Source organism: Notamacropus eugenii, chromosome 2 (assembly GCF_028372415.1).
Source record: "Notamacropus eugenii isolate mMacEug1 chromosome 2, mMacEug1.pri_v2, whole genome shotgun sequence".
Taxonomy (NCBI): Eukaryota; Metazoa; Chordata; class Mammalia; order Diprotodontia; family Macropodidae; genus Notamacropus; species Notamacropus eugenii.
The window spans coordinates 389,549,349-389,565,316 of NC_092873.1; the positions used below are offsets into that span (position 1 = coordinate 389,549,349).

At 38.1% G+C, this 15,968-nt stretch overlaps 1 long non-coding RNA gene across 1 annotated transcript in view; it reads left to right on the forward strand.

The window, feature by feature from the left end:
* The window catches only part of LOC140529079 (uncharacterized), an 18,173-nt gene extending 9,501 nt beyond the window's left edge, over window positions 1-8,672 (forward strand). The window contains exons 2-3 of the long non-coding RNA XR_011975414.1: window positions 1,798-1,944; window positions 7,885-8,672. This is a non-coding gene — a long non-coding RNA (uncharacterized lncRNA). The remainder of the gene's footprint in view (window positions 1-1,797; window positions 1,945-7,884) is intronic.
* Window positions 8,673-15,968: the final 7,296 nt, after the last annotated feature.

Here is a 15,968-nt window from a genome sequence, read left to right on the forward strand (position 1 = left end):
CAACTTTGTGCAACTCTGCCTCACTTAAATCCAATTCACATGCAAGTCATCACCCATCATGTCCTTTTGGAAAATAAAGGATAAGCAACTGTCCAGGGTACCACCAGCAGCAGCTACATATTGCCTACCGAATCAATTATAAATTGCTAATCTTGGCATTTGACTCATCTGTTCACAAGCCACCTTTTCTACATTATCTCATACTACTCCCCTTTGCATACTCTAAATTCCAGTCAAACTTGCCTACTCTCCCTCCTCTGTCCTCATCCTGCCCTCTCCCCTCTCTGTCCTTTGGCTCACCCATTTCTGGAATGGAACTCCCCTTTACCTGATCTTCACCTTCTTTCAAGACCCAATTAATATGTCACCTCCTCTATGTAGCCCTACCCCCCAACCCTGTGAAAATATCTCCATCATAAATAGTCTCACAGCATTTTGTTTGGAGCAGTCCTTTACTGTTATGACATTCTGTTTTGTGCTCTAATTACTGGTTTGCACATCTTCCCTTGTGCCACCCCTTGCCCACATTCAGTATTAAGTCTCTGGAGGGCAAAAACTATTACCTTAGTATCTTATTTCATCTTCATATTCCCTAATGCTTAGCACAGTGCTTTGTGTGTGGAAGGTCATTAATAATTTCTGATTAAGTTGAAAAAGGAGTCTTGCTTGGAATACTATTCAGTAAATCAGTAATTTATTGAGTGCCTATTGTATGTCCATCCAGCACAATGCAAAGTGAATCTGAGATGGGGCACTACATCTTGATTTCATTGATGTAAGAATTACCAGGTGAGGGGAATTCCTCAGCCAATTTAGGCCCTTTCTTGGCTTAGAGAGGTTCTTATAACAAGGAAAGGTTAACTATCCTAGGGTCAAACAACCAGTAGGTATCAGGGGCAGGACTTAAGTCCAGCTCATTCTGGTGTTGAAGTCAGCCCTTTAACCACCACATCAAGCTTCTTTTCTGTCTGTATGGGACAATGTCAAAAAGCAAAAGACATAATGATAAGATCTCTGACTTGGAGGAAATTACAGTCTAACTGCAAAACCAAAACTTCCAATTATATGTGTGTTCTCTGCTGATCAGACAGCTTTTTGGCACTGTATTTGAACAAGATATTGACAAGCTGGAATAGATCCAGATGCTGGAATTACGACTGTGGTATTACAAAGAGCATTTAAAAAAATAATATGTAAGGAAATGTCGAGGAAACTGAGGATGTTTATGTCTGAAGAATAAAATACTTACAGGAGAATATGATCATTTTATTCAAATATTCAGAAGCATGCATATCTATAAAACTTTTAAATGTTGGTATATTATATATGCATTGCTATGTGCATTTATCTCTAGGTATAATTATGTGCATGACTATATTATGTATGTATGTCTACATACATATGTTTTCATGTGTGTGCAGATCATATATAAAATCTCTCAGGCAGAGGTGGACTGGAGCCAGCTTCTGCTAATATGAATATTTACACTTTGGAAATTATCAAAAGTTACAAATTAGGGCTTGGTTTATTGTTTTCTTGATTGTCTAGATTTAAGAAGGTAATGGAGGAGATATTAGTAATATTTAAAGGTCATACTTTAAAATGTCATACATACTCCCCCAATTGCTTTTTAAAATATTTACCTATATACCATACCTTACAGTTTTTTAAATGATAAGCATCAATACTGATTCAGGACCTCATATGAACTACCATAACTCTGTTTTTCTCTTATCTTATTTCTCTGTCTCTGTGTCACTGTGTCTGTCTGTCTCTGTCTATCTCTCTCTTTATAAGATCAGAGGATCTGATACCAGAAGAAAATTTAGATATCATCGAGAAAGGGCTCTTAACCTGGAGTCATAGAACTTCTTTAGAAGACTGTCATGTGGAAGGATAAAATTCATTCAGCTTGACCCCATGGGACAGAACGAAAACCAACAGGTAAAGTTATAGAGGGGCAGATTTTATGTCCAATATAAGGGAGAATTTCCTATTTAAGCTGTTTAAAAATGAAAGAGACTTCCTGTATTGTTAATGTACTTTTGCTTAATTTGAAGATCTTTCCTACCTATTAAAAGGTTCATGTGCCCTGCTTAAATCTCATGGAAGCCTAAGTCATGTGTGGTGAGAAGAGTTTGCTGAACTTGTGGAACAAGAAGGGTGGAGCAGAGCTGGAAGGAAGTTGTGAGAGCAGTTAGGGTAGAGGAAAAAGAGGACACAGGCAGGCACAGCTAGCCTTGTGAGTATTTGTTTGTGGGAAGGCCCCAGCAGGGAGAGAAGGCTTGGGATTGGAGTTGTCCCCTGAAGTACTAATGTGTATTAACTTCTTGGTTACTATGATGGATTTGGCTTTTTGGTGTTGGGATTTGGCTTTCTGGTCTCTGAATAAATGGTTTTCTTCTGCCTTCTACATGGAGAGTCTGTTACACTTTGTGATTCAGAACTATGCCAGCATATTCATAGTCACCCTCGGTGCTGTGAATATTGCCTTGGTGATATACTTCCTTGGAACATAATAATAGGTGACATGTATATAGTGCTTTGAGGTTTGCAAAATATTTTCTATACATAATCTTACTCAGTCACCACAACCTAAGTGCCACAGTCATGAGAATATAACCTATTAGAATATCTCCCAGTTTTACAAATTAAGAAACTGAGGCTCAAAGAGGTTAAGGAAATTACTTATAGGATCACACAGCTAGTAAGTGTCAGAGGTGAGCATTGAGTCTAAGTCTGGTACTTGTGGCATTTAAAAAGTTTCAAGAGATATAATTTCTGAGCAATTTAATCATTTTTATTGATAATGCCAGCATTCTAATTGAAGAATGGTCATGTGGCCATCTCTCTCTCTTAGATCAAAGACAATCATGGCAGCAGGTTCATGGTTTATATGCCCAACCATCAGAAGAGGCATGTTCCCAAGGGTGGCAATCAACTCTGATTGGTTAACAATTAATGAGAGAATGAATACTACAATGAGGCATTGAACATGAACTTTGATTATATCATTTAATTCTTAAGTTACCCTGAACCTTGGACAATCTATTCAAGGAATTTGTCCTCACCCAAACCTGAAAAGAACGCAATGGCTGCCCCACTTGGGGTAAGTCTGGATAGAGGAGAAAGTTAGCTCAACCTTCAGAGACTGAGGTCTTGAAATGAAGATAAAAGAAAAAGGGAGAAACCTGAATCTCCCTAAATTATTGATTATTAATAATCATTTCTCTTATATTCTGTTTATTATACCATGTTCTATCACTGGAGGTCTTCAGCATGACTGGGAGTCGTGGATAAAGAGATGGGTTTTTGGCCCAGGTACTCAGAAGTAAGTGCCAGTAACAGGTAATCCTGGACTCAGAATTAGTTCTTTATAGAAGTCCAGGCCATGGACCAGTGAGGAGAACCAGCTGTCTTAAAAATTGTGGTACCCAAAACCCATAATAACCCAGATATGGTCTAAGTGGGGTAGAGCATAGTAAGACTTATTCCTGGAAGCCATAACTCTGATACTTATCTGCTTTGTGCCCTTGGGTAAGCAATTTAATCTTTCATAACCTCAATTTTCTTATTTATAAAATGGATATAATAACAGTTGTACTTATTTCACAGGCTTATTGTAAGGAAGGACCTGAAGTGATATGTAAATATAAATACAAACTATTCCATTTAGTGGGCTGGGCATGTCTATATTCAGGTAAAAGGTCCCAGCCTTTAAAAATTGATTCATGTAATTAACTCTTTCTATCAATGCAAATGGATACCTGTTCTGCTAGTTAGGGTCTAAGAGAATTGCTTGGAGCACTAAAATTTTCAAAGGGTCACATAACCAGCATGTCCCAGAGGTGGAATTTGAACCAAGGACAACCTGATTCTAAAGCCATTTCTCTATGCACTATGCCTTGTTGCCCCTTAAACTTAAAAAACAACAACAACACATACCTTTTATGTGTAAGTAACTATTCAAGGCATTGGTGATACCGAGATAAAACCAAAATAGTCTCTCATTGACTTTAATTTTTTTATTATTGATTTATTTTTAACATTCATTTTTTTAAAAATTTTTTAGTTCTGAATTTTCTCTCTCCCTCCAGTCATACCACCCATTGTGAAGGCAAGAAATGTGATATTAATTATGCACATTAAATCATGCAAAACATATTTCCATGTTAGCCATGTTGCCAAAAAAAGAAAAGAAAGGAAAATGAAATTAAAAAAAGTATGCTTCCATCTGCATTCAGTCTCTATTAGGTCTTTTGCTGGGAGTGGATAGCTTTTTTCATCATGACTCCTTTTGAATTGTCTTAGATCATTATACTGCTGAGAATAGCTAAGTTATTCATTCACAGTTGATCATCATACAACACTGCTGTATACAAAGTTCTCCTGGTCCTGCTCACTTCATTTTAGATCATTTCATGTCTTTCCAGGTTTTTCTGAAAGCATCCTGTTCACCATTTCTCATAGCACAATAGTATTCCATCACAATCACATACTACAATTTGTTCAGCCTTTCCCCAATTGATGGGTATCTCCTCAATTTCTAGTTCATTATCACCACAAAAACAGCTGCTATAAATATTTTTGTACATAAAGTTCCTTTCCCCATCCCCACCTCCCATCTCTTTGGGATACAGAGATAGCAGTGGTATTGCTGGGTCAAAGGGTATGCACACAGTATTATAGCATAGTTTGAGCATAGTTCCAAATTGTTCTCCAGAATAGCTGGACAAGTCCACCAACAGTGCATTAGTGTCCCAATTTTCCCACATCCCCTCCAACACTTGTCATTTTTCTTTTCTGTAATATTAGTCAATCTGAAAGATGTGAGGTGGTACTTCAGAATTGTTTTAATTTGCATTTTTCTAATCAATAGTGGTTTAGAGTATTTTTTCATATGACTGTTTATAGTTTTGATTTCTTCACCCAAAAATGGCCTGTCATATCCTTTGACTACATATGAACTGGGGAATGACTCATATAGTTCTCTATATATTTTAGAAATGAGAACTTTATCAGAGAAATTTGTTCTAAAAATTTTTCCCCATTTTCTGCTTTCTTTCTAATCTTGGCTGCATTGGTTTTATTTGTGCAAAACCTTTTCAATTTAATGTAATCAAAATTATCCATTTTACATCCTGTAATGGTCTCTATCTCATTTAGTCAAAGATCTTCCCTTATCCATAGATGTGACAGGTAAACTATATTCTCCTTTGATTTGCTGATGATATCACCCTCTACGTCAAAATCATGTACCCATTTCGACCTGATCTTGGCATACAGCATGAGATGGTGATCTATACCTAATTTCTGCCAAATTACTTTCCAGTTTTCCCAGCCATTTTTCTGAATTCTTGTCCCAAAAGTTTGGGTATATCAAATACTGGATTACTGTCAAACACATTTGTCACTGTTTATTATGTACCTAATCTATTCCACTGATCTACCACTCTGTTTCTTAGCCAGTACCAGATTGCTTTGATGATTACCACTGTATAATACAGTTTGAGATCTGAGTACAGCTAAGCTACCTTCCTTCACACTTTTTTCATTCATTCCATTGATATTCTTGACCTTTTGTTCTTCCAGATGAATTTGTTATCATTTTTTCTAGTTCTATAAAATCATTTTTGTAGTTTTCTTGGAATGGTACTAAGTAAATTAATTTAGGTAGGATTGTAATTATTATTACATTGGTTTGGCCTACCCATGGGCAATTAATATTTGTCTAATTGTTTAGATCTATCTTTATTTATGTGAAGTGTTTAGTAATTATGTTTATATAATTTCTGGATTTGTTTTGGCAGGTAGACTCCCAAGAATTTTTTATATTAACTGCAGTTATTTTAAATGAAATTTCTTTTTCTATCTCTTGCTGCTGAACTTTGTTGGTAATATATAGAAATGCTGATGATTTCCGTGAGTTGACTTTATATCCTGCAGCTTTTATGAAGGCATCTAGGTGACAAAGGAGATAGAACAATGGACCTTGAGTCAGGAAGACTTGAGTTCAAATCTGGCCTCAGACACTTACTAGCTGTGTCACTCTGGGTAAGTCATTTAACCCTCTTTGCTCAGTTTCCTCATGTGTAAAATGAGCTGGAGAAGAAAATGGAAAACCATTCCAGTATCTTTACCAAAGAAACCCCACACAGGGACACAAAGAGTCAGGCATGACTGAAATGAAATGAAAACAAGAAGAAGATATTTGGGATGGTTAAAGGGTGTGGTCCATGCTTATAAGAGTGGTAACAATTTGAAAGTATGAATGGATGAAAAATTCAGGTCAGCATGGGGCAAAGCCAGGAAACTGGGCACAAGGATAGAAGTTCAATATAGGAAAAGGAGATGTGGGGCTGAGTTCCTCACTGGACAGGTGAGCAGGGTGGTTAATGGGAAGTCAAAGGAGTGTGACCAGCTGGCCCATCAGAATCAAATAAGTGTTGCTGGTGTAGCAGCACAGAATAGATGACCAGCTCAGTGCCAGGATGAATAAGGAAGTTTCTTGGTGCTCTTCAGCTATTGAAGAAGCTCACCCAAAGATTCATAGATATAGAGCTAGAAAAGACCCCAGAGGCCATCTAGTATAATCCTTTCATTCTTCATATAAAGAAACTTAGATACAGGGAGTTTAAGAGACTTTCTCAAGGTCACATAGTTTATGAGCATCAGGAGTTGGATTTGAACACAAGTCCCCTGACTCAAGACCTCTTTCCATTGTACCATGCTGCCTTCTTTATGTCTTTTTGTATTTCTCTGAAATCTTTATGTGTCATTTCTTGAAGTGTTGCCTAATAATTCTTGTTAGGTAGGTGCTGCTGAAGGATTGTAAGTGCTATCGACACCTTCTCAATTTTGGCACCTGGGGACAAAGTCTCCACTGCTTCACTCTAGGTGTGGGTCTGCTGGAGGTTTCAGCTTAGATGGCTGCTAAGAACAATGATGGAGGTAGCCCTAAGGAGTTTAAAGGAAGATAAGGCTGCATGCCTGAGATTTTTAAGTAAACCATAGCGGGAAAAATGGGCAGATTATTTTTGTAAATAATGAATAGGGTAACTGGCAGGAAGGACCCCAGGAGGGACAGGAATTGGATCAGAATTTAGACTAGACTTTCTTCTTCAGAAACTGTAGGAGAAAATTGTATCTTTGTCAAGAAAACCCCAAACGAGGTGACAAAGAGTCTGATATGACGGAAACAACTGAACAATGACAGAAAAATCATCCTATCTTCAGAGGAAGTCCCATTTCCTTGTTCCTAGTTCTGATAGGGTGACATCTTCACCTTCCCATCCAAAGAATCTGTTGATTCTGGAGAAAAGAAGATAGCTCTGGATCAGACAGAAGGCTATCCCCTAAAAACAAGACCCTTCCTGGGGTCCTTGGGGTTCCTTGGTGGGAAGCTTGGAAGGGTAGCTTTCCAGAGTTGTACAGTACAATCTCATCTTTTTTGCTATGCCTCCAAATCTTAGGATCAGAAATATTTAGCTAAGAAGGGAGGTTAGAGGTTATCTAGTCTCACTCCTCATTTTATATAAGAAACTCAGGCCCAGAGAAGTACACTAAGACCTGCCCAATGTCACACACCTCACTAGTGTAGGACTAGGATTTGACCCTAAGCTCCCCAATTCCAAATCTAGTGTTCTTTCCACTACACTATGATGAGTGAGTAAATCTCTTTGTTTAAGAAAGTAAAAAATAAATGTCGTCATCCTCTCCCTCTTACTGCCAACAATCATGTTTAAACGTTCTGACGTCTGCTGTTCTTTGGCTGCTTTGAGGAACAACTTTACTTTGATCTATCTTCTAAAAGTTGGCAAAAAAAAAACCATCTCAAATGAAAGCTTTCCAAGAGACTGATTGTGAAATGGCCATGTGTTTTAGGTGCTTGGATGGGAGAGGCATCCCATGTTTACCACTGGAGGGAAGGAATGTTGGAGGCAGAGTTCAGTGCCGGTTGGGAAGGACATCTGTGCATACAGCTCTCTGGAGACTAGCAGTGTCCAGTCTGTTTCTGGATCTGCTCAGGCACCAGTATGCAGTTACGAACATCAATAATGACTTTCCCTATTTATCTTTATCTCACTCTGTGATGATTCTGGCTTAAACCTGCCACTTTCAAGAAAGAGATGACAGATCTGTGGCTCTGCATTTACAAAAGAAAGAGGCCTTGTACATATACTATGCATAACAACACAACTAACAGACAATCCAGCAGTAGTTTGTTTGAAAGGGAGTGTATGCTGAGACGTCCAATGGGAGCAAAGTGAGCTTTGAGACTTGATCAGCCGCCAGATGAAGACGTTCACTTTAAAAACAAAACAAAATAAAGCTACTCTCTTTTGGTCTAGCATTTGCCTAGAATATTTACCCAGGAAGTAACCTGCTATTTTATAGACTGTACATTCAGTTGTATACCTTTTACATAAAGTAATTATTGATATATGAAGACTCTCTACAAAGATCTGAACTTCAGAACTGTCTAGATTGGTTGTGTGATTCATTCATTCACTCTAGCAGGTCACAGAGATGAATCTTTAATAATTTAATCTCAGAAAAGGAAATAGATCTAGCTCTAAAAGAACTAATTTTAAAAATGGGATATCTATGGTGACGTAAGAAGCAAGACATTAATAATAACTTTAAAAAAAATAAAAGTGCAGAGAATACTAGATCCTGCTATATTTCTTAATTTTTTTTTTAAATCTTTTGCCCCACAGACTGAAAGGCTCTGCTTTGTCACTGGTTCTGTCATGCATATGCTAAGATCATATAAAATTCCTTAAATGTGATCACAGAAATAACTTTTCTGTAACTATTGGATTATCAACATCAAAAAGTACATAAAACAGAAAGATATGTGCTCACCAGAGTGCAGGTTGTCCTTTAGTAGAACAAATGAAAAGGTCTTCCCTTTGCTCCTGTTTTTGAATGACATTATAGTGATTACATCAGGACTTCGTTAAAGAGATTCATGATTATTCAAAAAATGACCAGCCAACTATTTCTTAAAGAGATCAAAGAAAGAGGAAGAAGACTCATATATACAAAAATATTTGCATTTACTCTTTATATTACTCATTTTATAGTGGCAAACAACTGAAAATTAAGGGAGTTTCCATTAATTTGAGAGTAGCTGAACAAATTATAACATAAAATTGTAATAGAATACCATTGCACCATAAAAAAATATTTAAAAAGCTGTTTCCTGAGAAACCTGAGAAGTTTTGTATGAATTGATGCAGAATGAAGTAAACAGAATCAGGAGAACAACTTATATAATAACATTATAAAGATAAACAATTTTGAAAGACCTAAAGATTCTTATCAATGCAATGAATAAGTATGATTCCAGTATAATGAAGCATTTACCCCTCTTGAAACAGACATGATGGACTGAAGATGAAAAATGAGATACATTTCTGGACATGACTAATGCCAGAATTTGTTTTGACTGATTATGCATATTTGTTACAAGGGAAATTTTCCTTTCTTTTTTATTGGGGTGGGTAGGGGAGAGATGGGAAGGAAAAAAAAATGAACCATTCTTGAGAGAGAGAAGAAAGGAGGAAGAAAGTGAAGGCAGTGGTGGGGGAGAGAGAGGAGAAAGAGAAAAGATACATACAGGGGAAAAAAACATAAAAAATGGGTAGTCAAGACCATGACATACAGTTGTATGACCAGAACATTGGTTCATCTATCAAGTATAGGCATTGAAGATGAACAAGCCACTGGACCCAGAATTTAATAGGAACAGAGTGAGCTACATTGCATTTTGGAAATTGGGCAGAACTTTTACTAAATCTCAAACACACACACACACACACACACCTTCCAGATCAAAAGCCTATCTTTTTAATGCACGTATTCTCCCAATGATCTTATATGGTTCTTCACAATCCAAAAAGAATCAAAACTGTGGATGATGTAAAGAGCAATAGAGAAACATGGTAGGCACAAGTAAGAGGTAGTACACTCCATCCCTTGATGGAAGAAGTGGCCTACATGGTATCATTGAGGAAATGGATGACCCCACAAAAGGAGAGAGGCCAATCATATATAGAAAACGTGGTACAACACATGAAATGAAAGACCTACAGGAACATCTCCAAATGCATTGGGTAGATCCTCTATGAAAGATCTGTGGAAGAAGACAGAGCAGGATAAGAAGGCATAGATGGGTCATAATCTAAACCAATGGAGAAAATTTCTACCTAATCTTTTAAACTGTAACCATATTACAATTTTAGATGATGATTTTATGTGAATATGTCTTGTCTTCCCAACTAGACAATTGAAAGCAAGTACAAAGTTATTCTTTGTACAGGCTAAATGAATAAATGCCACATGAATGTATATGACACATTCCTCAACTGAACTCTCCATGAAAGATAAAATATCTAAGCTCAGTTTCCTCATGTGTAAAATGAGCTGGAGAAGGAGACGGCCAACCACTCTAGTGTCTTTGCCAAGAAAACCCCAAATGTCTGAACAACAACAAATCTTTTATTTGCATAAGGCTTTAATAGATATGTTGTCCATTGATTGTCAGCTCTATGAGGGCATGGAATGCCTTCTAATTATTCCACATCTTCCCAAAATGCTAATTTCAGGCATTTGATGAAAAAAAGATCTCACTTGGCAAGTATTTACACATGTGCCATCTGTTGGTATAATTATTGACTTTTGTGAATCTATGCTAAATTACAATAAATGTAAATACATATATGAACAAAGACATAGAGGACAAAGTTAAGAGTTAAATAACTCATTGTTATGGAGTAAATAAGAGATGTCCCTGCCATACTAACTTCTCACCCCACTTACTAGACTGATTGACTTTTAGGATCCCAGAAATAAGGGATCCCAGACGTAATTCTAGGTTCCCATTTACATCAGTGTCATGAACTCCCATAGTGCATGGATTTAGTACGATCCCTAGCTCATTGACAACCCATTTACTAAATTATGTGTGTGATGAATATGGTAAGTAATACATAATTACCACTGAGGCTCACTTCAAGCATGCATGATTTCCTCTCTATCTGTAGTACACAAATCTCTACTCACATCCCCAATCTGAGTCTGATTAATTAAAATTCTGCTTGCCTACACATCCATCCATCAGAAGCTGAGATTTTTAGTATTCCTGGAAAAACCTTATTTACAATGCACTTGGTTCACTATGCTCTTATCAACCAGAGCTCTTGCTTCATTCAGTATCTCAAGGAGAGAGGCTACAGCGGAGTCCTTTGATCAGCCTGCCACATATACCAAGTCACCACAGTACAAAGTACAGTCAGGTCTCGTTAATCTACATTCATTCTGTCCAGATGTCCAAGTTTCCAAAGACATAAATTTACGGCTTATATTATGCAGTTACTTCTGATTTGATAAAATGAGTTTGGTTTTGCTCAAATAAAACTGTCTCTGGAGTTCAAAGGTAAAGGAGAAGACAGAAGATTAAAGGCATATCCCATATAGTTGCTCCAATCAACATACCTTCTCCAAAATATCATTAATACATTCTAATCAAACCCTATTACAACACCAGAGAGCTGTCCTGTAATATAGTTCAACTGATTTCATAACTTAGATGTGAATCAAATGATTGGAGACAAATACAAACCTAAAGCTTAAGCCCCAACAGCATTTGTCCAGGGAATGTCGATCTGTTTACCTTCACCAAATTGCATAATCTTAGTAATTTTGATTAATTATTGAATAATGTCAATATCATTCCAAAATAATGTGGTAGTGGGAAATTAGTCAAGTTTTTATTTCAAATATAATGTTTACTTTATTACGTTCATTTAATATTTATTACCATTGAGAAGCAGCATAGCGTAATGGCTAGAGGGACTGCATTTCCAAAGATTCAGTATCTACTTGCATCTGTAACACACCCTAGTTATGGGACCATGGGAAATCTCTGCCCCTTCTCCTCTTCCCTCTCCCCCTCTCTCATTCCATCCCTCCTTCCCCTCTCCTGCCTCACAGCCCTCCCCACCCTTCTCTCTCTCTCCCCCTCTCCCCTGTCCCCTGTCACAGCAACCCATTTTGAATACTAGGTCTCTCTATATCTAGAAGTATAGGGGCTACTTACAGGCCTGATTCTACTATTTATAGGTAGGGGAGCTTTGACTTCTTCTACTTCTGACCTTATGTAGCTAGGTAACAGAATGGAGAAGGGTGCATGGCTTGGAGTCAGGAAGACTCATCTTCCTGAGTTCATAATCTGGCCTTAGACACTTGCGAGCTAAGTGACCCTGAGCAAGTCAAGGACATGGCAAGCCACTCCAATATTGCTGCCAAGAAAACCTCAAATGGGGTCAACAAGTGTCAGACATGACTATAATGGCTGAACAACAACAACTTCAGACCTGGCTCATCCTTCCTTAGATAACTGGGTCCTCTATTTACTGGGAGCTCATCATATGGATGCCAGATTTAGTGTGAACACCTGATCAGCTTCACCCACTACAGCTCATAACTCTGGAGCTCAAGATATTCAACAGCTTCACCCTCCCCAGTGCCTAGGATTACAGGCCTGCTCCACCATGCCATGCCATGGATGAACCCCTTAAACTCTCAGTGCCATCAGGCATCTCTCTAAAACCACAAGTTACTTATCTGTTGTGAGTAATCATTTGGTAGAGGGAGTTTTCACACCAAGTGATCCCTACACCAATGAAGAAACAGGTCGAGATAAACTAAAAAAATGGATTTCCATTGTACAGGATATTTTGATGGACTTCAAAGCCACTTTTTGTACCTGAGCAGTATGCTCTGTTCCACCATTATTAAGATTCTATGTCTCAGGTATTTATAAAGATCTATTTTAACCTCTTGTAGCACAAATTTTGCCCTCCCAGGAATGTCTCCTATTTATAACACTGTTCCTGTTGAACTAACTGTCCCCTGTAATGGGGTTCTAACCTACATTTCCATGCTTTATATAAATTACTACCCTTTCAGTATTCTCTGATCCCATCAAACTCACCTTCTTACTGTTCCTGGCATACCACATTCCATTTTTCTATCTCAGTGTCTTTGCAGATTGTCCTTCATGCTTTCAATCCCTCCAAAAAGTCACTTAAAATCTACTTCTTTTAAAGCTCAGCTCAAGGGCCTTCTCTTATATGAGGCTTTTTCTGATTCCCCCTCTCATCAGATGCTATTCCTCCCCACCAAAAAAAACAATTACTTGACATATATTTTTGCATTTGCTTAAAAGAATATATATTGTTTCCCCAATAAAGTAAAAGTTGTCTGAAGGCAGAGACTCTTTGATTTTTGTCTTTCTTTTTTCAGTGCCTAGTGAAAAGAAAATAACTACCACATGGTACATAATAACTGAGTATGGGTTGACTGATTCAACATTGTGTAGAAGAACCAATTTACAAATTTAGACATTAGACCAGGCAAACCTGTAATCTCTTTGGAATCATAGACCTATCTATACATCCTTTAAAGCCTGTGTCAAATACAACTGCCTTAAAATTACATTAAAAAATTATAAAAAAAAGATGAGCTTTAAAAAAAATGGATTCAAGAACTCAAGGGAATATAAGAGAAAGGAGAAACCATTTGAACAATAGCATCTTAAATATAACACAAGGCTATGTGTGGAGGAAAGACAGTAAGTTTTAATTTTACTGGAAGTCAATAGGGTGAAAAAACAGAGTGTGGCTTCAGGAAGAAAAAGTCAGTCTGGGAGTCAAAAATGCCTAGATTCAAATGCTATTCCAATGTATACTGGTTGTGTGATCCTGGGTAAGTCATCTGACCACCTACTTTCTTTGCTGAAAGTTTCTTATACTTTTGAAATCACAGGTCTGATCACACATCATTTAGTAAGTCAATTGGCAAGCACTGAAGATACAAAGAAAGACAAAAACACAGTACCTGTTCTCAAAGAACTTGAGACAACAGGCAAAGAACTCTATCCATACAAGCTGTATCTTCTCGTTGTTGTCAAAGAGGACCAGTGACTTAAGGGTGATGTCTTGATTTGCACGTAAATTGGATTTAATCAAGGCAGAGTTGCACAAAATTGTCAGCCTCCCTCTCTCTTCTAGAGTCATGGAAGTCCAGTGGCAAAACTAAACTCAGGATGGCTGTCAATGACCCAGGAAGCAGGGGATGACCTTGGCATCTTTGATGTCTGACCACGCTCTAAGAACTCCATAGCACCTGCTTCAACCACCCTCATGGTTGTTGGAACAAATTTTTCTTACCTGCACATTCCACCAAGGAAAGTCTTCACATGCTTGGGGCAGACACCCCTCTAAGTTCCTGTTGGGTTTGGGACCTTTTGGTTACCCTCAACATGGTTTAGCCCACCTGCCAGTTTCTCCTCTTAACCAGAAGACAACTACCACATTCCCCAGTTAGCGACATGGGTACAGGAAGGGGCAGTCTTCCAAAATAGACATTTCTAAACCTCATTTGCCAGACACATTTGAATCAGAGCATGTGGTGAGATAGTTTTGTTTACTAGCTGCTTGTAAACTATAAATGGAAGATGAGAGGGAAGGCACTAACAGCTGGAGGAACCAGGAAGAAGAACCTGTAGAAGGTAAACTTTGAGTTGAGTCTTAAAAGAAACCAGGAAAGCCAGGAGATAGAGGTAAGGAGAGAGAGTGTTCCAGGCAAAGGTCCAAAAGTTGGATATTGACTGCCGTGTGCAAAGCACAACCCTGTAGCTAGGCTGTAGAGTATATGAAGGGAACTAGTGGGTAAGAAGACTGGAAAGACAGAAAGGGACAAATCGTGAAGGGCTTGCTTATCAAATAAAATACCTGATATGTGAACCTGGAGGGAGTGAAGAGTCATTGGAGTTCAGCGAGTACTAGGGTGATATGACCAAACTTGTGGTTTAGGAAGGTCACTTTGGGGAACTGTCTGGAGGAAACATTAGATGAGGAGAGATTTGAGGGAAGAAGACCAATAGAAGAATATTTGTCCATGTGCATGGTAATAAGAGCCTGTTTTAGAATGGTTGCTATGTGAGTGGGAAGAAAGAGATGTATAAGAAAGATGTTGTAAAGGTAAAAAAAAAAATGACATGATTTGACAACAAATTGGAGATGTGGGGTAAGTGGAAGTGAGGAGTTGAGAAGTACAGTTAAGTGATAAGCTTGGGCAACTGGAGAAATATCGGTTCCATTAATACAATATTAGGGAAGTTGGGAAGAAGGGAGTACTTAATCTTAAAAAAAAATAGGCAATGGGGCACTAAAGATTTTTGAGGAAAGTAATGACATAGATACAATCAAAGAGAAAGTGATGATATTGAGAAATTTTGAGGTCTCAAGGAGTGAATTCCTAAATCATCTTAATAAAATTGGAGGTTAAGTCATTTGCTTTTGAGTACTGAAGATGGGAATGTTTTCGGGGGTGAAGAGAGATTTCAAAAAAAAGTTTTGATCATAGTGTAGTGGGGTTTGGCACATGCCCAGATCACTTGAGATGGAAGCACCCACTTAGAAGATGATAGAGAGCTGACACAGGAGAAAATATTGTCCATTCCCTTATCATGTGGACAATGTCCTCTTCCTATTTGTTATGCAGCTGGAACTGACTTTGTATTGAAAACAACCAGACTAAGACAGTCTTTCTTTACAGTTGTGTTCAGAAGTAAAGGTCTATTCACCCACATCTGTGGGCACCATGCACTGAACTGGGAATAAAGTGGAATTAGGTTCATCATTTAGCCCAGTTCTTATATAGCATCAGTCACACAAAGTTCCAAGTCCAAAGCCTCCCTGGGCTGGCATCCTGGGACACTGGTTTCTCAGGGTTTCCCTGCTAGGCTGGCAACAACAACCATCCTGGAATCCTGACTCCAAGGTCACCATGGCTCAACCTCCTGGGTCCAGAGATTCAACCTCCTATTCCTAGAACTGAAAAAAACAAAACAGACCAAAACCCAAAGCCCCTATCTCAGGGCCCCGAGGCCTGAA